Here is a 26,119-nt window from a genome sequence, read left to right as displayed (position 1 = left end):
TGAATTGTGAGACTGAGCTTTGTTTCATATCTTCTGCTTTAGTTGATATGCAAAGTAGAAGTCCTCAGTTGCAAAAGATAAACTAATTGAAGAATTGCAGACTGATATATCAAATTCTAGGTCACTCATGACTCATTCTAGCACATACTTTATTTTCTGTATCCAAGTGGCTGTCAATTGATGAGCAACTATCAGAATCTGCTAGAAATAACTGTTTTTGTGCAAGTAATTAGGAAATGTTTTTTCTTGTATCCAAAATGTCTTTTAGGAAAAAAAAAAAAAAAGAAAATTGTCTTGTATTTAAGCCTTCATGAAGTCCCTCATGAGATAGAAAGCTTTATTAATTGGTTTATTTGGAATAACACCCTACATTTGAGTAAGTTCTTGTAGGCTACTCCTTACTACTCAATGTGTGGTCCTTGGATCCTAGTATCAGCATAATCTAGGAATTGTATGGTGCAGAGTCTTGGGTACTTTCCAGACCTACTTAATGAGGATTTGCATTTCAATGATATCTTTAGGATATTCACATTTGCATTAAACTTTTAGAAGCAATGATCTACTAATATTGGATTTGGAATTGTCTAGAAGTTTTCTAACTAAATTGAGTATAAAGTAAAGAAATTTAACATATATTTAGTTTTCTTTCATAATGTTCGGATTCACTATTGAAATCGTTGGTGTCAGTGTATGAGTATGTGGGCAGGGTGTATGTGTGTGTGTGTGTGTAATTTTTCTCTTAAGCATAGTATACGAACAAAAAAGTAACAGTAGAAACTTGATAATGAAAGAAAACTCATACCCTTGTTCAGTGTAATGGAAACAATAGAAAGTGGAAGTGCTGTAACTAATTGGAGATTTGGAGATTGCAAGTTTCACCTCAAAGAGGCTTCTGACATAGTCCTGTCAAATTGAAGCCCTCTAAGAATACAGCCCCAGAGTTGCCAGATCTTCATATTTTTCAAGATATGGAAATAAATAGTTTCTTGCAAAACTGTCCAGTTATACTTACTAAAATCTAATTTAATTTTATTTAAAAGAGAAAAGCACTATCCAGACCAACACTTTATACAAAAATAAATACAAATTTACTGTCCAGGTTGCCAGTTATGATCTGTTTCAGTATTATTGAGATAAAATAAAAAATAAATGCATAATTATTTGAAAATGATTGTCATATAATAGATGTAATATTTGCCTATATTATTGATCTGCCCTAAAAATAGGACCCCAGCCTATTTTAGGCTAACTTTCAAGCCTTTGGTGTCAGTAAGCTTCATGTTGACAATCGTGTGCTCTCTTTCACAAGTATTCATTCAATGTACACCTATAAAACTGCATTATCATCCATATTCCTGTGAAACTATTTACACAAAAGTATTTATGAATGCCATTTATTGAAAGCTTGCTATATATCAGTCACTCTTTTGTCACTTTGTAAACTCATTTAATCTTCAAAACAACTCTGAGTAAAGTTTTCTCAGTACTGTTTTCTCCATTTCCTATTTAATGGAACCAAGAAACAAACAAACAAACAAAAAAACTCTGCAAAATAAATAAATAAAGTCAATAAAAAGACTTCCTTCTCACTGACTCCCAGACAACTGAGGTCTCTTGGCTATATAGATGTTTTCTAACTGCCAGAGGCCACCTTCCCACCTGGCCAGCCTCAGCTTAATCTCTAGAGCCAGGAAAATCTCTCTGGTAGCTACATCACTGGCTATAGAATTTCAGCTTTCTTCCTTGTAGGGGTGGGAAGATGTGATATCTTTCCTCCCCATCATAAGGATCAAAGATGACACTCCTATAACAAAAGGCAGGCAAACAAGGGGAAAGCATAACAGATTTATGTAATCGGAAGTTTTATGTGACAAAGGAGTCTTCAAAATGGAAACCTAAATATACAGGGAAAACTACCTGCTTTTATGCTTAGATTTGAAGACTGGAAAGCTGTCTAGAAATACTATTGGGCAAAAGGATATGATCTACTGGTCATAGACTGAGAGGCCTTTCTGTTCAGATTCTCCTTGGCCTGTCAGTGTAGTATTCCTTTTCCCTGGGCAGGGGGCAGAACGCTTTTGGAATGAAGATTTTATGACCTACTATTAGATAAGAATTACAACTAAAACTCTTGACAAAATACAAAAAAGCAACTTCCTGAGGACTTTGAAAAAGAAATAAAACCAGGAAAATTTGAAGAAGTAAATTTTATGGGGGTGTTTCCAGTTTTTGCTTATTTTTTTCTATTTTAACTCCTGCTATGACCTGGGAACAAGTGGGAGGAAGCTTCCATGAACACCAAAAATTCTAAGAGAAGCAATTCTTTCTGTCCAGAGGGCCAAGAAAGGAGTGCTTGGAAGAAGTAGAAAATGGGACAGTATGCCTACTTTCATTATTTTTTTTTTCTTTTTTATTATTTTGTAGTTTGGTTGCAAGGGCTGATCTGAATCACAAAGTTTCAGCTGCCATAGCAACATACAGAATTAAAGCTCCAAAAGAAACCTCATATTTTCTGATAAGAGAAGAGGGAAAGGGGCCCTCATATGGCCGAGAGTATGGAGGGTGTTCCTCATACAAGATTGCTGAAGAAAAAATACCCCTTAAGTCTGTGTATGAAATGGCCCAAATCTCATGCTCGGGACAGGTCCATAGCCTGCAGGATATATCTAAAGTAGCTTAGCTAAGACTATGAAAAATAAACTATCACATAAACCATTGCTCAAAGGCCAAACAGTGCTATATGCATGAGGCAAAGACAAATCAGTATAGAAAGGGTTTTGAAAACTGAACTGGTGCTGGTACCACTATCCAGAGAAAGAAGACAAAACTGTGGTCTCAACCCAACTGGATTAATTGCCTCCTAAAATAAGGCAGAACAAAACAAAATAAAAACATCAATATTCTCCTGAGAGTTTTAACAGGAACTGGAATCTCACAACTTCATATTCAAAATATCTAGAATACCACCTGAAGTTATTTGACATTCAAAGAATTAGGAAAATGTGGGAAGAAGTAAAGGAAAAGCAACCATTTTCAAAGGGAAAGCAATCAATAGATTTCAACGCTGAGATGACTCAGATGTGGGAATTATCAAGGACTATAAAGCAGCTCTTACACCTGTGCTCCATCAAGTACAGTTATACTCCTGAAATAGATGAAGAGGCAGAAGTTCTCAGAAATGAATAGAAACTTAAAAAGAGACAAATGCTAGTTTTGACATAAAAAAGACAATTTTGGAAATAAAAATTCACTGGATAATCTTAATAGCACAACGAAGAATATAGATGAGACAGTGGCTTTAGGATAAAGAAATACAAATCATTTCATCTAAGTCACAGAGAGAATGAAGACTAAAAAAGAAAAAAAAAAGGCAAATAAACTAAGAGTTTTGGACTTGTGGGGAAATATCAAAAGGTCTAACAATCATGACTGTGGAGTACTGGAAGGAAAGGAGAAAGAGAATGACTCAGAAAATTGATTTGATAAAACAATGACTAAAAATTCTAAAATTTCATGAAAAACATAAATATAAAGTGTCAAGAAGCTCACAAACTCCATAAAGAAAAACTCTAGAAAACCATACTCAGACAGTGAAACATCTAAAAGATACAGAAAGAAAAGAACAGTCAACCCAGAATTGTATAACTGGCAAAAATATTCTTCAGGAATGAGACAAAATAAAGACATTCTTAGATGAAAGAGAACAGTGAAAAATTTTCAACAGCAAGCATGCTTTACAAAAGATACTAAAGTAACTGTTCCAGTTGAGGTGAAATGATACCATAGGGAAACTTAGAACTTCAGGAATAAAAGAGAAGCAAAAAGATTTTTTAAATACTGGCAATATCTGAATGAGTTAACTATTTTTCTCCTCATACGTTTTTAAAAATATACATGAATGTTGAAAGCACCAATAAAATTTTAGTAAGATTTTTAACATTGTTGTAATATGTATATGAAAATACAAGTAATGAAAAATGGTCAAAACAATCTTTAAGAAGAAGAACAAAATAGAAGTGTTCCTACCATTAGCTATCAATATTTCCTACAGATACTCTGGTGAAAACAATGCAGTATTGCACAATAATAGACAAATTGGTCACTTTAACACAATAGAGTTAGAAAAAATCTACAAATATAAGGACATTATGTATACCAGTTGAAATTTCATATAACCTATGACTCAGTGAGTCTATTCCTAGTTAAAACCTTATAATTTCATGTGTATGAGAAGACATATACAAGGCTGATTTATTTATAATAACACCAGCTGGAAACTTTTCAAATATTTATCAACAGCCGAATTTTCAAGTAAAGAGTGGTTCATTAATGCAATGGAATACTATACAGCAATAAAAAGTAACTATAGATTCAAGAATCAATATGTATGGAACTTACAAATATAATATTGAGAAAAATAAACTTATGGAAGAATACATGTATAATTATTCTGTAAGGTTAATAGACATGTTAAATTATTTTAAAATCTGATTGTGTTTTTCTCTCAGGGTTAGATAGGGAGATATCATGAAAGAGCACACAAGGAGACTTTAAGTTACTGGCAATGTGTTGCTTAATTTATGTGTCAACTTGACCGACCATGGAGTTCTCAGATAATTGGTCAAACGCTATTCTGGGTGTGTCTGTGAAGGTATTTTTGGATAAGATTAACACTGCATTGGTAGACTGAATAAAGTGGATTGCCTTCCCTAGTGTGACTGAGCCACCTCCAATCAGTTGAAGACCTGAATAGAACAAAAATGCTGACATCCCAGAGCAAGAAGGAAATTATCCTGCCTGGTTGCCTTTGATCTGGTGATCTGGGACATACGTCCTTATTTTTTTGCCTTCAGACTCAAATGGAAACATTAGTACTAGCTAGGTCTGAAGTCATATGTATGTATGCATATATGCTTGTGTGTAAATTCAAATAAACCCTCAGTAATTAAACACAGTGGATATTATGACTTTAGAATCAAGTGCTTTTTATTACAGTTTATATATTAAAAATACAATTTACTACCCAGAAGCATTTAAGAAATAATAAGAACGGACTATAACACGTTGATTTTTATAGACTGGATACTTTACAGAGTCCTTTAACAGATTTGTTTCATTCAACCATGTTTTGATATTTCATAAAGCGAAGTAGATATGAAGCACTTTTCCATTATTGATGCAGCTATTTTTGTGCTTTAGTATTCTTTTGGAAAGAAAAGTGGCACTCTGGGCAACCACATGACATATGTCACGTAACAAAAAGATCGTTAAGCAATTTGAAGCATTTGTGTTTCAGTCTGTGTCATCATCTACCCCTTGAACCAAGAAACAATATAATTGATACAAAATTAGCTGTCCTCCATACTCTCCATTCATTTACATATCCAGGTCAAACATATGGCCTTGCTTATTTAAAAACACATCTTGCAGGAGTGCATTGACTGCATTGTGATCACTTCTGCAGCACAGAAATTACAACAGCATTTGTCATATCCCATAATTGGCACTTATGTCTGTCACCAGTTATCAATCTTAATATAATATTCAACTGGTAATTATAATACAACATTTGAAGATAGTATGAAATAACTAGCACTCCCAGAACATGAACTAGTAGCTCATCATGATGGTTCTGGGATGCTTTCGAGAATGCGATGGAAGCCATGTATCTTCTCCCCTGAAATATACTACACACGAAAAGTTGTATAAACTACAGAGCTTAAAGATGCCCTGAAGCCACTGTAATAATGAGATGGACCATCTGCCCACTGAGCTTTCAAACGGTGTAGTGAATTTACCAGTGAGGTAATGTGCCAGAAATATGTTTCTTTTAGAAACTTTGATCTAATCTTGAGCTAAAATTAAACTATGTCTTCTGATGGTTCTCTCCTTCCTTTTTGCACCCATGTTTGAATACAAGAGGAAACCTGCACAAAAAGCACATATTCACACACTGATGTTTTATGAGAATTAATACTCACTATCTAAGTTACTGGGATAAAAATGGAAATAAATAATGAAAAAAAATAAATTATCTGCTAAAAATTGAAAGTTTAACTTCTAGGGAAGAGTTTCATGTATGGGCTAGCCATTTCTGCACTCAGTTAAGCAGATTATGTAAGAAACCTCAGCAGAGACAAAGTGACATTTGTAGAGTGATAACTATTTATTTTGATTATATGTCTCATATTTTACTGTGGAATACATAAAACAAAAGAGAATATAAAACATATATGTAGATTTTGAAGAATGATTATGAAGAAAAAATCTTTATCAGTATCTCTGCTTCCTATATTAGTCAGGGTTTCCCAGAGAAAGAGAACCAATAGGATGGGTATATGTATAGGAAAAGATTTAGTGTAAAGAATTGGCTTACACAATTATGGAGGCTGACAGGTCCCATGATCTTCACTCAGTAAGCTGGATACATAAATATATATGCATATAAAGGCATATGTATGAAGATAAATGTTTTTAAATGAGCTGAAAAGAACAAAACATCTATATATTTATGTTTCTACAAATATACATAAATGTGTATGTATGAATATGTATGTATAAGCAATCATTAATTATGTATTATAATTACCTTACGTCAGTGAAGAAGCTCTAAATAACATTTTAAATTACTAGAGTATTGAAAATTATTGCATACACTCTGTCAGTAAGCATTAATGATTTCAAAGTGCTTGGTTAAGTATTTTAAATACTTAACATTAAATAAAATGTACTTCATTCTAATATTATAGTGAGAATTTTTGGTAACTGCAAATATTACAATATCAATATTTCATATTAATTATATTTTCTTATGTAACTTTTTCTTATTATAAATACAGAGTTATTGGGTTATAGTTTCACCTTCCAGAATGCTGAAGATTAGCCAATACAGCAAATACCAGACCTAAGGTATATATATATATATATAATAACTTAATATAATACAAAATATGTAAATTAACAAGTTTTCTTTTAGCTTTCAAAAAGTGGTACCCTTTGATATTTTTATTTTGCCTTAAAATGTTCTTATTATAGACATTTGTAAGCTTAAAGGGGAAAAAACCCTATATACATTATCATTTTAGTATGATTTTTCTTTTGTGAAGGGACTAAAAATGGTGAAGAGAAACTGCTTTTTAATATTAAAAAATTTTCATATTTTATTTAAATGAAGGAAATATGTTAAAATTAGATGATATATGGGAGACTATATATAAAAACATACTATTTTTATTTCACTTGAAGATTCTACATAGAGAGTCTACAGATCTATTTAGTGTCACTGATGAAATTGATCTCAGTGAAGAGACAGTGCTTATTTCTAATGTAAATATCAGACATCATGGTATTCACTTCATTTTACATGAATATATTGTTAAATAGTACATCTTGCACAAAAGCTATAATATATTTAGCTCGAACATAAAACTGAATGCTAAATAATCACTAAAGATTCTTGATTTATAATGTTCTAATTTTATAGTTAGAAAGGCAATTTAAAATGTTTACAAACAATGATCTCAGAGTAGATGTTTATAGAGTTGATTACAACCATAAACAAACTGATACCAAGGTTCCTCAGGTCATTAAGCAGAAACTAGAAAGAAAGACATAGTCAAAAGATATATGTAAATTTTTTTTTTAACATTTGAAAGTTCAAGAGAAGAGCACATTTACTGCATTTAAGAGCAATAAGATGTTTTTGAAACATCAAAATAAATATATTCTACACATATATTAGTCTGTTCCACCTCTTTTCCTATGACAGAAACAATTGCCTCATAAATATTGTCTCTCTATAAAAATATTTATGGTGGGAGGGCAAGTTTGATACCAGTAATTCAGTAACATATATAGGTGGAAATGTCATTGACATTTTGTTCTTATTCTAAGTAGCTATAATTCTTCTGTGTGTGAGACAGAGGTAGCAGAAATGGAATAGAAAAGGATATTTTAAATTCTCACTTCAGATAGAAAATAGTGAAGTGGAAAGTTGCAAAAATCATAATTCAAAACATAGATGATAGATAATGTTTTATAAATTAAATGACTAGACATTATCAGGCTTGTAACATTTAAAACATATGAAATAAAATATAGAGGATAAAGATTAAAGTAGAAGTGAACACTAATTTTTGCAAACAAGTTTAAATGATAAATATATAAATAAAAATAATAAATATTTAAAGTGATATATGGATAATTAATTGACCTGATTTTGACATTTCCAGTATGTACTCTGAGCAATCTGTCATCTTATTGATGTAAAATTTTGTTGAACTTTGATGTATTTTTCTAATATATTGATCATATTTCAATATCATTTTACTAATAAATAAATATTGCTAAAATTACAGTTAATGACAACTTATATATCTACTCTAATGTTGGGAAATATTAATATTTTAAAAACATTTGTTGTAGATGTTTACAACTTCCTATAACATTCTCTTCCTTTTGATGGTGCTAAATTTCCCAACTATCAATTTCTTCTAAAACTTTTTCATTTTAATTTGTTCTTTAATCTCTACATATGTTCTCTCAGCAAAAACACTTCTTGTATGCTCCATTCACATAGCCTGTTAATATGTGTGTTTGTGTGTGCATGTGTGCATGTGTGTGTGTGTGTGTATACTCTGTTAGTAGATGAAAGTGGCACGTCCCATCCACAAAGACATTTTTTTGTTAAACAGAACCAGAATCTTAGATACCAAAAGTGTTGGAACACTAATGATCATTTAGACTTCCTATGGTAAATGAAAAAATTAGTAGGATGGAATGTTTGCATGAGAGTTATCTTTGTCTTGGAAGTTAAATCATGTAGTAATTGACTGCTTGCTCAGATTTCTCAATGTGGCAAAAAAAAAAAAAATCATATTCATCTGTAGAATCCTAGTATTCTACATCAGTGATTGAGATTACTTAGCCAAACAAAACTTTTCCCATATGTAACCAGCATGTACCAACCTTAATTATTCAGAATAATAAGAATTAAAAAAAATATATACTGACATTTAGGATTAAATTCTTAAAAAGTCAAGAATGGTCCTAGTATCTATGTATTTTAGATACTAACCACCTAGTTATTCAGTGCAACCCAAGTTAAGCTTGTTAGTTTTCATTCTTCCCTGAGTTTTTAGCCCTAAGTTTTGTTTATAGTTTAATTGATTGGCATTCTCACCATAAAATCCTTCTGATTCATGATATGCTGTCTTTAAAACTGTTCTTTAAACAATACTGCAATTTTACCTTTCTTAATTACAATTTTCATCGAGTTGAATTAGCTTTGAATGATTTTTGACTATTTCCAAAATTTAAATGCCTCCTTAAATAGTAAAGACTCACTATCATTATACACATAAAAAGGAAGCAGCAATCCCCAAGAGTGCTGTGAAACTGTTTTATAAAATGATAGCATGGTTCCAAAGAAACTGTTAGAAATGGACCAGTATTTTTGGAAATATACAAGTTCTATTATATTTTAAGGAAGTTTAATTATTTTATAGTGACAATATTTATAACACTATCAACAAGGAAGTATTAATTATAATTGCTCTCAAACATCTCTAGTAATAGTGGAAATAATTTGTGTCTTAAAAGTCAGCAATTCAATTCTCTTAAATTGGAATTGCTGAGATAAAACCTAGATTGAGTTTATGTTTACTGTTATACTTTTCTTCTTTTTTTATATATGAAAGCTTTAAAATGCACTGAAGCATATAAGATTTCAAGGGGCATGTTTAGTATACATAAAAGAAATTATTTAAGAGCTTTAACAGCATTATTGTTAATTAAAAGCATCGTTCATCTTATGGTGAAAATGGTTTTCAAAGGATTTATCTATTTCAAAATTATTTTATCTGCAAGATTTTTAAATAAATATGTTTGTTTTGAAATGTTTGCAATATTTGAAACTACTACACTTTCCAAGTGTAATAAGACATTGATAAAAAGAAACAATATGCAACCACCTATATAAAGTTGTAATAATTTCTCTCTTAAAGCTGAATATATACACTCCTACTGAAAATGAAACAGCCATCCTGATCAGAAGCAGAGGCAGCATCCATTTCTCAGTGGAGCATCTTCCAGAGATTGTGACTAGGGGCAGCAAGTGCCAGTGACAGCATTAATGCAAGGTAGATTCTAGCTGATTTCAATAAGTTTAATTCTTGGGGTGACACCTTCCTTTGAAACATACAGCTAAATAATTCGTGGTCATGAAGAATTGACAGAAACAATTCATGTACCTACATCCTTAATCAGAAATGTCTAGGATCATCCATAATGCTCTTAAGCCAAACCTGGCATCAGCAAAGCCATATATATCCACATCCAGAGGAGAAAGAAGAGCTGGTGCTCATGAACAGTGCCATTGTGTTCAGCTTTGTAGAATTGTGGGCATCCCACTTCATCACAAGCTGTGATCTCAGCTGGGTTGTTCTGATTCTGAATTTGACCCACAGATTGACCGTGATCCTTTCACCCACAAAGACATTTACACTTTCTCTGAAATTTGAAAGACCACTTTCAATTTCAGTATTTATATTCTTGATCACTGTTTAGGTGCACAAATGTCATATCAGCCAATTTAAATTATATTTTATTACTGTAAAAATGGCTATACAAGGTGTAAAACATGACAATTTATCTCAAGTTGGTGGTCATTTCCAAATGAATACATTGATATAGTAGGCAGTCATTTTTCCTAAAAATGCAAATCTATTCTTTTTGCTTTATTGTGGATCTCTTATAATGTCCAAAATAAAAACATTTTCACCACCAGAAAATGAATGTGAGTTTCTGGTATAAAAGGAGATGATTATTATTTTTAATTTTTATTTATTTATTTATTTTTATTTCAAAATGTAAAGGGAGGATAAATATTTTTTACATGCAAACTCTGTATAATGCTTAATTCAGTGCTTTTGGTGTGTTCATCATTGAGACAAAAACTTATCTATAGGATGGATTTGTAAAGGATATTGGGGTAATGATTGCAGGAGTTTATGAATTCATCTCCTTTTTGAATTCATTTTCTTGTTATTTTATATACTTACAATGTTATAGAATGTTATTCTATACATTTCAGATTTTCAAAATGATAAACATCTTTGAAGGAAAAAAATTATTTCATATTTTTACTGACTACAATTTTTTACAAAAAACTTCAGTCCAAAATACTTAATAAAATTTGTACAAATTGAGTAACATATTTTCATAGTTCATCAATGTTATTTCTCACAATAGTAATACATTAATAGATAAAATTGTTAAATTTGTATTTTTTTTCTGTGTCTAAGGTAGGGATTCATAATCTGTGTGTGAAGTCAGTAGTCTCTCTGGGGAATGGCAAATGGTATTGAGAGCTCTGCAAACCTAGAAATGTTATGCATGTATATTTGCAAATGTTCATTTGCAGTTAAGGGGCTTCATTGGACTAGGAAGAATAGAACTGATTTTATACTTGGATATAATATATGGCATCCCTACCAGAAATATGATGGGAGAGAAAATACCTGTTTCATATTCTTTGCTCTACTAGCCTTATAATTAGAATGTCGATATATACTCGTGTATCAGAACAGTTCTAGTTTACACATGTTATGCCTTCTTAATTATTAGTAAAGATAGCTTTGCTTCCCAAAGTTTCCCATTTTAGAAGATAAATTATATGGTTATTCTTATGAGCATAGATTTTAATCCAAAGAAAAGTTTCACTTCATCCAAAGTTAAGCTATTAACATTTCCTTCATAGGGTTGTGGTAATTATAAAGAGGTTAATATTTAAAAAATTTTAAGAACAGTGTCATATACAAGTGACATATATGTTTGTTAAATAAATACATTTTAAAGAAAATAGATTGGTTTATATTGCTTTTATCAAGAGAAATGTTCTAATTTTCTACCTTTAAGTCTTTCCTCATTGCATTATTTGGGGGCATACCCTTTTACTCTGCTTGTCCAATTTCCACTTTCCTTTAATTCAAATGCATGTCCTGCATGAATTCTTCCTCAAGCATCTATGAGACTTCTTTTAAAATCTTCCATAATTCTCTACCTCTATTGATGTACTATCTGAGAGAAAATCTGTTTTGGTATTCACCTACCATTACTATAAGATTATAATTTTCTTAGATATTAAGAACAAGTTGTTTTTTTTAAATAAATATTCTATTCTCCACAGCACTTAGTAAATTTGTGACTTGAGTTGGTATGTAATATAATGAAAGAGAGGTGCCTTAAAATCTAACCCTCCTTTGGGAATAGTTCAATTTTATCAGGGAGAAGAAAAATTCTTAATGTATTATAGAGAACTACACTCAGGAGGAATAAATTTAAAAATACCTACAGTACTCTAACCACTATAGTAAACTAGCCACAAAGGGGATAGTCAGCCTTATGAATGGACGTACTTTGAGATTGACTACTCAAAGAATAGAAAGTAGTCTTACTTTGTATATTGTAGAAGTTCTTGGGAAGAGAAAATAGTCTCCATCTCCTCCAAGTCTTCATTTTAAATTCCAAGTTATATCTTCCTATCACCTTGAGAAGTGAAAATGATTCATTTTAAATCAGCAATAACTTCAGCAAAATAGAGACACAAGCCGAAAATGAAACTAGGTTTGTGACCCCAAACTCATAAAACTGTTTCCATAATCTTATAGTTTGTTAATTAATTTGGCCTATGTAGTTTATCATTGAACCTTGTGAAAATAGTATTCATGAGAAAATTTTAAAGTCATTTAGTTTTTAATTAGAATAGTCATAACAATTTTAAATGTGAAGAAGAGAGTTTAAGTACTTTTCCTTCAGGTTAAATGGAACTGGTATCTCCAAAATAATTCATTAGAAGTCTCTAAAATTTGAATTTAGACATATTTCATGTTTGTTGGCTATTTGTGTTTTTTATTTGTGAATTTTGTAACCACATCTTTAAAGATATTATAAGGCTGGTATTACCTTGCCACTAAAACCAAACAATGACTGATGGAAACTGCAGGCCAATATGTACCACAAATACAGGAGCTGGCAAAAGAAGAGACAGACAGAGTAAGAGCAAAATGGAAAGTACCAAAATAGGCCTACATAGTAAATTGAATTTCCAAAAAGGCACAAAGTCAGAGCAATGGAGAAAGGATAGTCATTTTACCAATTATGCTGGAAAACTTGAACATTCATAAAGAAAGAATAAATAAATATATAAACCTCAACCCATACATTACTTCATATACAAAAATTACCTCAAATCTGAGGTTGTTAATTATAAAAATATAACAGAAAAATTTGTGACCTTGGATTGAGCAAAATTTTCTTGGTTGTGACAAACAAACAAATTGATACATTGGACTTCATCAAAATTATAACCCTTATTAATGTGGTGTGTCATATTGATTTGTGTAAGTTGAGCCACACTTGCATCCCATGAATAAATCTCATTTGGTCATGGTGTATGATCTTTTTAATGTGCTAATGAATTAGTTTGATAGTATTTTCTTGAGGATTTTTTTGTGTAACTGGGATATTGGCCTGTAGTTTTGTTCTGTTTTGTTTTCCTTATAGTGTTATTGCCTGGCTTTGGTATCAGAGAAATTCCCAAAGTAGAGATACATCTGGCCAATCGTATATAAAAAGGTGCTCAACCTCACTAATTATCAAAGGAATGCAGATCAAAACAACAAAAATCATAATACCACCTCACAACCATTAAAAGCCTATTATAAAAAAAAAAGTAAAAACAAAAGATAACAAGTGTTAGTGAAAATGTAAAAAAATTAGAATCCTTGTGTACTGTTGGTGAGAATGCCAAATTGGTTCAGCAGCTATAAAAAATAGTATTGAGGTTCTTCAAAAAATAAGAATGGAATTATCATATGACCCAGCACTCTTGCCTTTGGGAATGCTTCCAAGAGAATTGAAATCAGAATCTGGAAGAGATGCCTGCACTCCTTTATTCATTACAGCATTATTCACAATAGCCAAGATATGGAAACAACCTAAATGTCCATCAAGAAAATGTGGTATATACATAAATGGAATATTATTCATCCTTAACAAAGGGAGAAATCTTCCATATGTGACAACATGAATGCGAAATAAATAAATTCTAGATATCTGTCAGTCAAAATTGTGCCTATAGTTAATAATATTGTATTGTGTACTTAAAAATGTGTCGAGAGGGTAGATTGCATATTGTGTTCTGACCACAATAAAGAAATATGTTCCTCAAAATGTGTTACTAATAAAATCAAAAGACAAGCTACAGGTTGAAATAAAACATAAGTAAAACACATATCTTCTTATTACTGGCCTCTGAGTAGAAGTTTTTCCAAGTTCTTGATATTCCTTGGGAAAAGAATTTCAGGACACAGTATGTAAGGCAAGCAAGAAACAGCTTTTTCTTGAAAGTGAAAGTACACTTTCAGGGAGGAGAGTAGGCAGGCTTAGGAAAGAACAGCTGCCCTAAGAGAAAAATGTTTTAGTCTTTTATAGGCTTACTGATCAAGGAAAGAAAATTAAAGGCTGAGGGTTTCATACTTTACATATCTGTATCAGAAATATCATGGTTATTTCAAGGGCAGAGAAATTTTAAAACGACAATACAAGTGATATTGTAATTAATCAAAGTTCATATAGGGTGACTGAGATGTTTAACCATCATCTTGATCAAAATAAATAGTTTATTCCCCCCACTCCTACCAATTTCCTTTTTTATCTGTTTGTAGTCAATTCCTTTCATCAATCCCAGTTTCTTGACAACCACAGAGCTCTAACTTGGTGAAATAATTATACTTGGATTGTAAGAAAACAAATAACTCAATATAAATTTGGAAAAGATCTGTATAGACTTCATCAAAAAGAATATATGGATGACATAAAAGCACATGAAAAAAATGTTGGACATAATTATTCATTAGAAAGATACAAACTGAAATCATCATGAATTACTATTACATATCTATTAGGATGGCTAAACAAAAATCAAAACAGAACAAAAAAACACTGAAATTACTAAGTGTCAGTGTGTACATATTGCAAAATAGAATGCTCACAATTACTAGTGGGAATGCAATACTCTACATTCACTTTGGATTGGCAGTTTCTTATAAAGTTCAACATGTACTTACCATACTACTCAGCAACTCCACAACCAGATATTTGCCCTAAAGCAATGAAAGCTGATATTCATAAAAATTGTATGCAAATCTGTTGTTACCAGCTTTATTCATGATCTCCTCAAATTGGAAACAAGCCAAATACACCTCACTGGTTAAAGTATAAATAAACTGTGGTACATCCAAAGAACAGAGTAGTATCCAGCAATAAAAAAGGAAGCAACTAATGTACTTATTGCACAACAACATAAACAATTCACAAATATTAATACATTATGTTAGCATGAACGAAGCCATATTTATACCTTATACTGAATACTGTATAAGATTAAATTTTTGTTACATTCTGGAAAATCCAAAACTTTTAGGACAGAGGGCAGCTCAGTGGTTGTCAAGGAATTGGGATTGGTGAAAGGAATTGACTACAAAAGAATAAAAGGAAATTGGTAGGGGTGGGGAGAGTAAACTATTTATTTTGATCAAGATGATGGTTAAACAACTGTGTACATTTCTTATAAATCATATATGCACAAAAGTTTTCATAATGCTATATTCTTAAACCCAATGTTTTATATATTTTGTCAAAAAAGAACTTTATTGTCTAGTTTATTTTTTGACATTGAAAATAAAAACTAAGAAAATTACAGTGATTCTACATTCAAGTCAAACTTTTGAGATATTGGAAATATTAATACTCTTTGTTGTCAGGGTATTATAGAGTAATGAACATATGAACATATTAAACTAAACTTATTTTAAAATCCCAATTTTGCCACTATGGATAAAATCCAACAGTTATGTTGTGACATTTAGTTAAGCCACGTTTTAAAAACACTTGTCATATAGGTTGGCAATTTTTAGGTACTCAGCAATAATTAGGTTTCCTCCTACCCCTTCTGCCTATAAATGAGACAAATGAAGGTACCTCATTAATTTCCTCCAGGGTCAAAGCTCGTATTAATAGTTAGTAAATGGGAACCTAAATTTATATTTCTAACACTGCGTTTCATGATGTTTATATGTACAAAACATTCCCTAACTCCTTACTATGAGCCAATCTTGATGTTTCATTGACAAATTGTGTCTTATATGAAGCAGACTATGAGACATACCTAAATAGAAACCACTAATACTACTTCGATAATACAATCATCATTAATAACTGGATACCAATAATATAAGATTTGGATATCTAAGAATTTTAATGGAGCAGAAAGAACATTATTACAATTTTCTTAAATGGTTTGTTTTATGAGGCTTAACAAAATTACTAATATAAATGTAGTGCTCTTTAGTTTACTAAGTGCTTTTCATATTAAAAGAAATCAACCTATATAATATTGGTCAATTTAATTCATACATTATTTTTATTGATATTATCATTATCCTGTCCTATACTGAGTTGAAGAGTACAAGATACATAAAACCATCTTCCCAGAGAATGGGAAGTGACAGCTTCTCGTGAGAATAGGGTTTTATAATAGTTTCTCTGTCCAAATAAATGGCTGAGAAAGCTTCACTCCCCAGCCCACAAATACAGCAAGAAAGATCATCTCTTCTTAGGCTTCTACAAATGGAAGAAAACTGCCTCCTGACAAATTAAAACTCCAAAGCTTTGCCTCTCAGATATGTGGCATCCACATTACCCGTGTGAATGCAAAATCCCAAGCTGAGATCTTAAGTATCATCACTGCTACTACACTAATGAAAACATTGAAATAGTCATCAGAAATTAATGCAAGCCTATTCTCTGGAGAAACTTACACAAATCAGATCATGTGGGACTTCTGTGGATTGAGAATTTACAATAAAAATGTAACTTGTAAGTGGAATCACAGAATGACAAAAGGAACAAGAATATTAAAAAATAACCTAAAATTAACTTATAGAAATGAAAAAAAGTAAGTAGATTTAAAAACATAGCAAATGATTTAAACATATATTCTACACAGATAAAGAAGTAATTCATCATCTGGAAAACAGATTTGAAGAAATTATCCAGAATACAGCACTGAGATCTGAGGAAGTGTGATTCAGAGACATGGAAAATAGGATAAGATGTTCCAAAATACAACTAATAGGGGTTATTGCCTCTGAGGCAATATTCAAAAAGATAATGCCAAATGATTTCAAAGAATTGAAGAAAACTTGTGCATCTTTCATACTGACAAAGCACATACCTGGACAGTTTTAGTGGAACATGGAATACCAATGACAAAGACTGACCTTAATAGTGATCAGAGACAAAAAGAAAGTACCACGATAATTAAGATGACAGTAGACTGCTCACTCACAAAGTACTAAATGACAAAATACAAACTACTGGATAAAATCACTTCCACCCTAAAGTTTTACACACCGTGAATTATTACTGAGAAGAGAAAGCAAGGGGGAAACATTTTTAACCAAACAAAGAAATACTAATCGATGCACTTTAGGAAGAAGGATCATCAATTAGAATATAGTAAGATTGGAGTGACAAGAAAATAAATTGCTAATCCTTATGGGATCTAAATTACTATTGACTTTTAAGTTAATAAAAATATTGACTAATTGTGAGAGTTGAATAAAATGAGGTAAAAGTTATGTACAATAAAAATCACTTGCAGGATGACATCTATTGTTGATAAATATTTCATTATCTTTAGTTCTTTACACTGACCATCACAAAGATAAAAAGTAACTTAAATTTTTATTACATATGATATAAACACTGAAATCATTCTTCAAATAATTAAAATAGATTATATATATTAAGAACTAATACAAAAGAGAGGAAAACAGAAAAAATGAAATACAGAAAACTTAATAAATCCAAGAAAAGTTAAGAGAAGGGGAAAATTAATCTCTAATAAAATCCTTTTAGTGCAGTCTGAGATAATACTATATAGGTATATGTGTTGTTAATATATTTAAAATTGATAAAAAATAATGTATTACCACTTCCAAAAGAATTTGCACTTGAAAACTATAAAATCAAAAAAGTGTGTTTTTCAATGTTATACATCATACATCACTGAGCATGCAGGACAATGCATATGGTAAAATTTGTTAGAAAGTTTTGAAGAAGATATAAATTCTCAATTTGGAAATATTCACAGGGGATAAAAAGTTGATTTGGGTAGAACTATAACATTGTACCTAAAATAGTATTTTTCTTGGTTGAACAGAGACAAGAAATATAGACTTATTTTCTTGAAGTTAATGATTATATTCTTTATCATGGTACCCCCTTTAAAACTTAGTACACTTCCTTGAATATAGTAGGAGCTCAAATAATATTGACTGTAGCACTGAAATAGTACTTATCATCTGGGATACAGTGTAGGGGGAATAATTACCTCATCTGAGTAATCTGGCTTCTTTAAATGGCTAAGGGTATGTGGTTTTGCTGAATTATGTCTCTAAGATTTGTAGATTGGAGGATGTCATCATTAGAACGAGTTTGAAGACTGACCTGAACATATTTCACAATTATTAAGTGTAAGCAGCTTGCTTGCTCCAGTATATATAGTTCTGAGAAGCAATTAGATCACACACAATTTAAACCCAGGGGCTGAATTAGACTGATTGAAATGTCTGAAAATCATATTCAATTATGACATCAAAGTCTTAGGTTGAATTGCTAATGTTGTTTGGTCAGAGTAATAGAGTATATTCCATTGACACTTTAGCATAAATTAAGCTAAACTTAACTAGTATAACTGCAATAATTCGGGCTGAAGAATTCTAATGTAGGATGAAATCTAATTCTAGTGTAAGATAGAAAATAGTCAACACATGATGCTGAATATTTCTTCTGAGTAAAGTATGAGCTACAGGGTAAAATGTGTCCTAGTGTATACAACATGAAATGGACTGAATAGGCTTTGAACAATTTTTAGAGATGTATTTACTAATGTTTCTTTAAAAGGGCCTAAAGTTAGTACTTAACAATTATGTTTTATGCCTATCTTTAATGTGAATTTTTCTATTTTAAAAATTAGTTTATCTAATAATTTAAGACTGCATATATATATGCGCAATAAATATATTATTTGTATGCAGAAAATTTTTGAAAATAATAACAGTATAAAATGTTGATTTGGGTAGAGCTAGCACTTTGTACCTAAAGTAGTGTTTTACTTGGTTGAGCAGACACTGGCAGTATAGAGTATTATTGTCTTGAAGTTAAGGATTGTTTTGTTTAGATATCATGTTAAGAGTAATGGGGATACAAAATGAAATAGATCCAAATTCCTATCTTTAAATTTTCTTTCTCTCAGGATACTATTATACAAATAGCAATTACAAAATACATGATAGAAACAATGGAAGCACTTGAAACATGCATAGATAATTACATAACTGATGGTTGCTGGAACCTATAGCCATTTTTTAAATATATATATATATAATTTTTTTTTGGTTAGATTTTATATCTTTGCCTCTCCCTAGTTAGGGTTAGAGGTATGGCCTTCCCCTCCACAATGCTCACCATATCCCTCAGATGTGGGTCTAGCCCCCCAACCCCCGAATCCCTGGTGAACACCACCACCCTTTGAGCACCATCTTGATAATTGGTCAGTATCAATTTGACAGCGAGTACATGTGGAACCCATTTTTCTGCTCTTGTATCACCTCACTTTGGATAATGGGATTAAGCTCGATAATCCTGGGAGAAAATGCTTCATCAGTTTGGTAAAGTTACCATGATTTTAATAAACATCAAGAAAGTTTTAAACTAAAAAAAAAAAAAAATAGTGAATTGTGCTACCGTAAACATTTCGGCGCAGATGTCTTTTTCATAGAATGTCTTATGCCCTTTTGGATAGATGCCTAATAATACTATTGCTTGGTCAAATGGTATTTCTATTTTTAGATCTTTGAGGTATCTCCAAATTCTTTTCCACAAAGGTTGCACTAATTTGCAGTCACACAAGCAGTGTAAATGTGTTCCTGTCTCTTCACATCCTCACCAGCATTTGTTGTTTTGGGATTTCTTGATACAGGACAGTCTCATTGGGGTTAGGTGATATCTCATTGTGGTTTTGATTGCATTTCTCTAATGATTAGAGATGTTGAAAATTTTTAATATGTTTTCAGGCCATTATTCTGTCTTCTTTGGAAAAGTTTCTGTTCATCTCCATTGCCCATTTCTTGATGGCATTGTTTGATTTTTTCTTGCTAATTCTTTTGAGTTCTAGATAGATTCTTATCAGACTTTTATCGGAAGTGTAGAAACCTAATATATTCTCCTATTCTGTAGGTTGTCTATTTGCTCTAATGATAGTTTCCTTGGCCATGCAGAAGCTTTTTAATTTGATCAGATCCCATTTGTTTATTTTCGTTGCTGTGGTGATTGCTTTAAGGGTCTTCATCAAGAATTCTTTGCCTAGGCCAATGTCTGAAAGGGTTCTCCCAACATCTTCTTCTAGGAAGATTTCATGCCTTAGGTTTAAGTCTGTTATCCATCTTGAGTGGATTTTTGTGAGAGGTAGGGATCCTGATTCAATCTTCTGCATGTAGCTATTCAGGTTTCCCAGTACCTTTTATTGAAGAGAGATTATTTTTCCCAATGTATATTTTTGTCTGCTTTATCAAAGTTTAGGTTACCATATGCAGATGGTTTCATCTCTGGAATCTCAGTTCTATTTCAAAGATCGATGCTTCTGTTCTTGTGCCAGTCCAGGCTGATTTAATTATTATTGCTTTATAGTACAGCTTGAAGTCTGGAAGACTGATGCCTCCCAGTTTGTTCTTTTTACTTAAGATTATTTTGGCTCTAGGAGGTTTTTTCTTGTTCCATGCAAAGTGAAAAATTATTTTTTTCTAGATCTGTAAAGAATGATGGTGGTATTTTGATGGGGATTGCATTTATTATGTAGATCACTTTAGGTAATATTGACATTTTAATGATATTGATTCTACCAATCCATGAACAAGGTAGATTTTTCCATCTGTTTATATCCCTACAATTTCTTTTCTGAGTGTTTCATAGTTCTCCTTATATAAGTCTTTCATATCTTTCATTAAATATATTCCTAGATATTTGATTTTCTTTGGTACTATATTGAAGAATTATTGGGTCCAGGAGGAAATTCAGAGGGAAATCAAGAGTTTCTTTGAACAAAATGATAATGGAGACACATGCTACTAAAACCTGTGGGATACAGCCAAAGATTACCTGAGAGGAAAACTAATAGCAATAAATGCTCACATTCAAAACACAGAAAGCTTAGATAATGACAACCTAATGAATAGACTCAAGGAATTGGAAAAAGAAGAGCAAAATAATTCCAATCCTAGTAGAAGAAAAGAAATAACTAAGATCAAAGCAGAACTAAATGAAATTTAGAACAATAGAATTATATGGAAGATCAACAAAACTAGAAGCTGGCTTTTAGAAAAGATAAACAAAATTGATAGCCCTCTTGCCAGACTGACATTATGTTTGACTGCTATAAAAAACTATATGCCCCAAAACTACATAATGAGAAGAAAATGGACAAATTTCTGGATTCATACAACCTCCCTAAGTTCCCCTAGGAGGTAACAGGATTTCTGAATAGACCAATCTCAAGCTCAGAAATTGGAGCAGTAATTAACAATCTCCCCAAATGGAAAAATCCCAGACCAGATGGCTACACTTCAGAGGTTTACAAAACATACAAAGATGAACTCATACCTATACTACAGAAATTATTCCACAACATTGAGAAGGATGGTATCCTTCCTAACTCATTCTATGAAGCCAATATCACTTTGATACCAAAGCCAGGAAAGGATGCAACAAAAAAAGAAAATTAAAGACTAATATCCCTCATGAATATAGATGCAAAAATCCTCAACAAAATTTTAGCAAATAGAATTCAGCAGCACATAAAAAAATAATTCACCATGACCAGGTGGGCTTTATTCCAAAGATGCAAGGCTGGTTCAACATACACAAGTCTATAAATGCAATTCACCTCATAAATAAAAATAAGAACACAGACCATATGACTCTCTCAATAGGTGCAGAAAAAGCATTTGACAAAGTCCAACACACCTTTATGATAAAAACTCTTAACAAAATAGGCATAGGTGGCTCATACCTTCAAATTGTCAAATCTATTTATGACAAACCCATGGCCAACATCATACTGAACGGCAAAAAAATGAAACCATCCCCACTTCGAACCAAAACTAGACAAGGATGCCCACTATCTCCTCTTCTATTCAACATAGTGCTAGAAGTCCTAGTGATAGCAATCAGGCAAGAGAGGGGTATTAAGGGCATCCAAATAAGAGCAGAAGAGATCAAACTCTCATTCTTTGCCAATGATATGATATTATACCTAGAAAACCCCATGGATTTGACCAAGAGGCTCCTAGATCTGATAAATGAATTTGGTAAAGTCTCTGGTTACAAAATCAACATACAGAAATCAGAGGCATTCATATATGCCAAGAACCATCAAGCCAAAACTCATATCAAAAATGCAATACCTTTTACTATAGCCCCAAAGAAAATAAATAACTATAGCCATTTATAACCCAAAGTTGTAGTCTCCCTTGTAAGCATTTGCAAAACACTCATTTGCCCTTTATTAGTCAGGTAATGCATTATTCCATTTACTCATTCATTCAGTTATTCAATAAATATGTATTAAACACATTCTAGTGCCATATAAAATTATAGGTTCTGAGAATATGCTGATGGCTAGAGAGAAAGGACCCCTACCTTCACTGAGATTACAGTACAGTGGAGTAGAGGTCTACATAATTAGAAGTACTACAATTAGTGTCAATGAATCACTGGAGCATGTAGTGCAGGAAGCAAGTTTGTGAAATTTGTAGGTAGTATATGAATTCATTCCCTATCTAGTATTAACAGAACTGACCATGACATTGAAAATAGTCTCAGGAATAGACCCAGGTTGGATAGCAGAAGGAATTAAGATGCTAATGTGACTTGACAGTTGTGAAGATCCCTGGATAGATAATTTTGAGTGTTCAAAATTGCTACATTTCTCCAGCAAATCTAGAAAGGTGTAACCTAATTCTCTTCCATAAAATAGTATTTGTATTGGATATTAATGGGTTGTGCAGGAAAAGAAGGTTCTGTGATCAATTAAGTTTGAGAAAGTATTTAGAACAGCGGGATAATAATTTTATTCATGTTGGATATCAGGAAAAGATAAAGAATATGTAGTATTTGCTGAATATATTGTAACATTAAACTTTACTTTGTAGAACATTTTAAAAATGTAACATTCCAAAGAACACACCTTGTGAGACATGTGATTATGGATGTTAGAACAGTCTTGAAATAAACCTATGCCTAATGATCTTTGATAAATTATACTTTACGCTAAATAAGGAAATAGATGGCATATTGTGATCTATCATTGTAATTTACACAGTTGTCTAAGTGCAATTTTAAAATGTTGAATGGAATGACATATTTTTGCACATGTATAATAGATGATCGTGGAGAAATGTTTCACTATGTTGAATTCCTAGTAAGGACAATAATTAATAACTCTAAATCAAAAGTGGTGTTAAGCAATACAAAACCAGAAATGTAAAGTTTATATGAAGATATCAGGCATAGCAACTTTGCATAAACAGTTTTTACTGCCCGGTATACTCAATTAAATAAGAAAAATGCAGGTAGGGTGAAGGGAGTACTAGATTTACATTTGGGATTCCAGGAGATCTAGCTTCCTTGTCTACGACCTTGGCTTATCATGTCATGTCTGAGTATGTTTCTATTGACTAATATGTCCCCTACTTATGCACCACAGTTTCTTTCTTCTTTTAATTCTTCTTTTACTTTTAAGCCTATCCTGACTGTGTGTTTTAACCTGCCTGGTGGTGAGGAGAATCAATTCAGAATTGATTTCAATTCTGTATAGCATTAACTTTGCTGCCAAAGTGTTTTTACATCCATTACTTCATTTCACATTTTAAACAACATGTTGAGGTAGGGTGGATACTGTTATCTTTATTTTGCAGATTAGAAAACTAAGACCTTGTCCTGAATATCATCCTTATGCATAACTGCCCCAAATTTGTTTTAATAGCCCTAATATGTCTAGAAAAATGTCCATTATTATGTGTCTTGTCTTCTTGATATATGTTGTAACTTACATTACCATGCTCCCTGACTGCTGGGCTCTTCCATTCGGATACACACATTGAACGGCCTCTATTTGAAGTGAGACATGTAAGGAAGGAGTGTGCAGAACTTCCATTTTACTGGCATTCTTGGAAGGCAGAGACCTCTCAGAGGTAGCCAGGATGCATGGCAGTGACCCTGGTGGTAGCAGTTGTCTCATAAGAACTTTCTTGTAGCTTAATCCTGTCTCCCTAAATACCCTGACAATTTGGTGATAATAAACTTTTATAAATCCCTTTGCAATTTAAACTAGTCAGTGAGGTTTCAATTGTTTGCAGCTAACAGTACAGGATTTGAGACTTGTCTATGGTGACACAGTGGCAGAGTTGGGACTAAAAACAAAAAGGAAGAGGTGAGAATGCTTGTAAGGTGAGGAAAGCAACATTTAGTTGTATATTATGTATCCAGCATTCTATCACAAATCTATTAAATCAATGTCTAAAAAGTTATTACTACTTTTTATATTTTTATTTTACTTATAAGACATTTGAATATACAATGATTTCATATTTTTAAGTAGTGAAACTTTGCACTATATTTTTTTATATGTCTTAAATTTTTAAATAACTATCAGAAAATGATCTGGCTCAGGGGCCACCTTTGAAGGGTTCAATAACATTTCACAATTGCTTTTGTATTATCAACATTACTGACCTCAAATTCCTTTCAAATCCAATTGTTTTTATTTGACACTCCATGAATTTATTTTGAATATTCACTCTCACTCTTTACTAGTATTACATATTACTTTTAAAAAATTGGATAGAAAAACTCTGACTACTTGATAGGTGAAGATGGGAACATATTTTTCTGTTATTTTTGACTAATATTTGTTCATATTTATTGTTTTGTTATATATAATATTAAACATCTTAAAAGAATTAAAATGTCCCATGGTAAGGAAATTATCATTTTAATAAGTATTAAAAATGTTAGCAACCTCATATGATAGACTAATATGAAGCCATGAAATACAATAACTTTAAGGTACATAAAATGAATAGGGAAGTGGTCATGGTAATAAGTATTTTACAAAATAAATATGAATGTTTTGTTTGGCATGAAAATATTTTTTCTATATTTGGAAAGCAACTGCTTTATTTATACTCTCATACAAGAACGAAACATTCTAGGTTTTTCCCATGATTTGTTATAATATCTCTATAGGGTATAGCCAGAAAAACTACAAAAATATGATGGGGAATGGTGTCTCTCCAATATAGTGGAAACATGGCATAATTACAACTCATCAGATGTTCTTCCATATGTTCACATTAAAGTGCAGTAATCTTGTAGATTCACTACCATTCTTGGGTTTTATATATTAGAAAAATTGTAAATTTTGAGATATTGATAGGATCTAAAAGATTATTGTTTTAAAACCTTGACTTTATAGGTAAGGAAACTAAGACTTAGAATGTTGAATATAAAGAATGTAGAATAGAAATTGTGTTGAAGGACAGAAGTGCATTAGGTAATGAGTATAAATGTAATATACCATTCAATTAATGGGGCAGGCATTACCAGAAACTGATACAGTAAGAGAGATAAGACTTAAAAGTATGTATGTGCTGGCAACCCAGGAATACAAAAAGCCAAGGACTCATTTTAAGTTCAATGAAATAGAATAGAAGATAGCACTAAGATGGTAACACACAGAACTTTCTAGGTTGCCTGGCTTACAGCTCTTCTTCCTCTAGTTATCTAAATATAAGGGTTGAAAACTGCATACAAATGAAATAAACAATAATTAGCAACAAAAAGTCTCAAGAAAAGATTTTGGAATAGATTTGTACTGACTTCAAGGAAAAGATGCCAACACAAAAGGATGGAATACTATATTTTGATAAGAAAAGAG

At 31.7% G+C, this 26,119-nt stretch overlaps 1 pseudogene; it reads left to right on the top strand.

The window, feature by feature from the left end:
• The first annotated feature begins 4,600 nt into the window (after positions 1 to 4,600).
• LOC105883277 (developmental pluripotency-associated protein 4 pseudogene) overlaps positions 4,601 to 26,119 on the top strand; it is a 49,869-nt pseudogene continuing 28,350 nt past the window's right edge.

The sequence above is a fragment of the Microcebus murinus genome, chromosome 3 (genome assembly GCF_040939455.1).
Source record: "Microcebus murinus isolate Inina chromosome 3, M.murinus_Inina_mat1.0, whole genome shotgun sequence".
NCBI lineage: Eukaryota > Metazoa > Chordata > Mammalia > Primates > Cheirogaleidae > Microcebus > Microcebus murinus.
The sequence above is the reverse complement of the archived record's forward strand: the minus strand, read 5'-3'. Positions and strand labels throughout refer to the sequence as shown.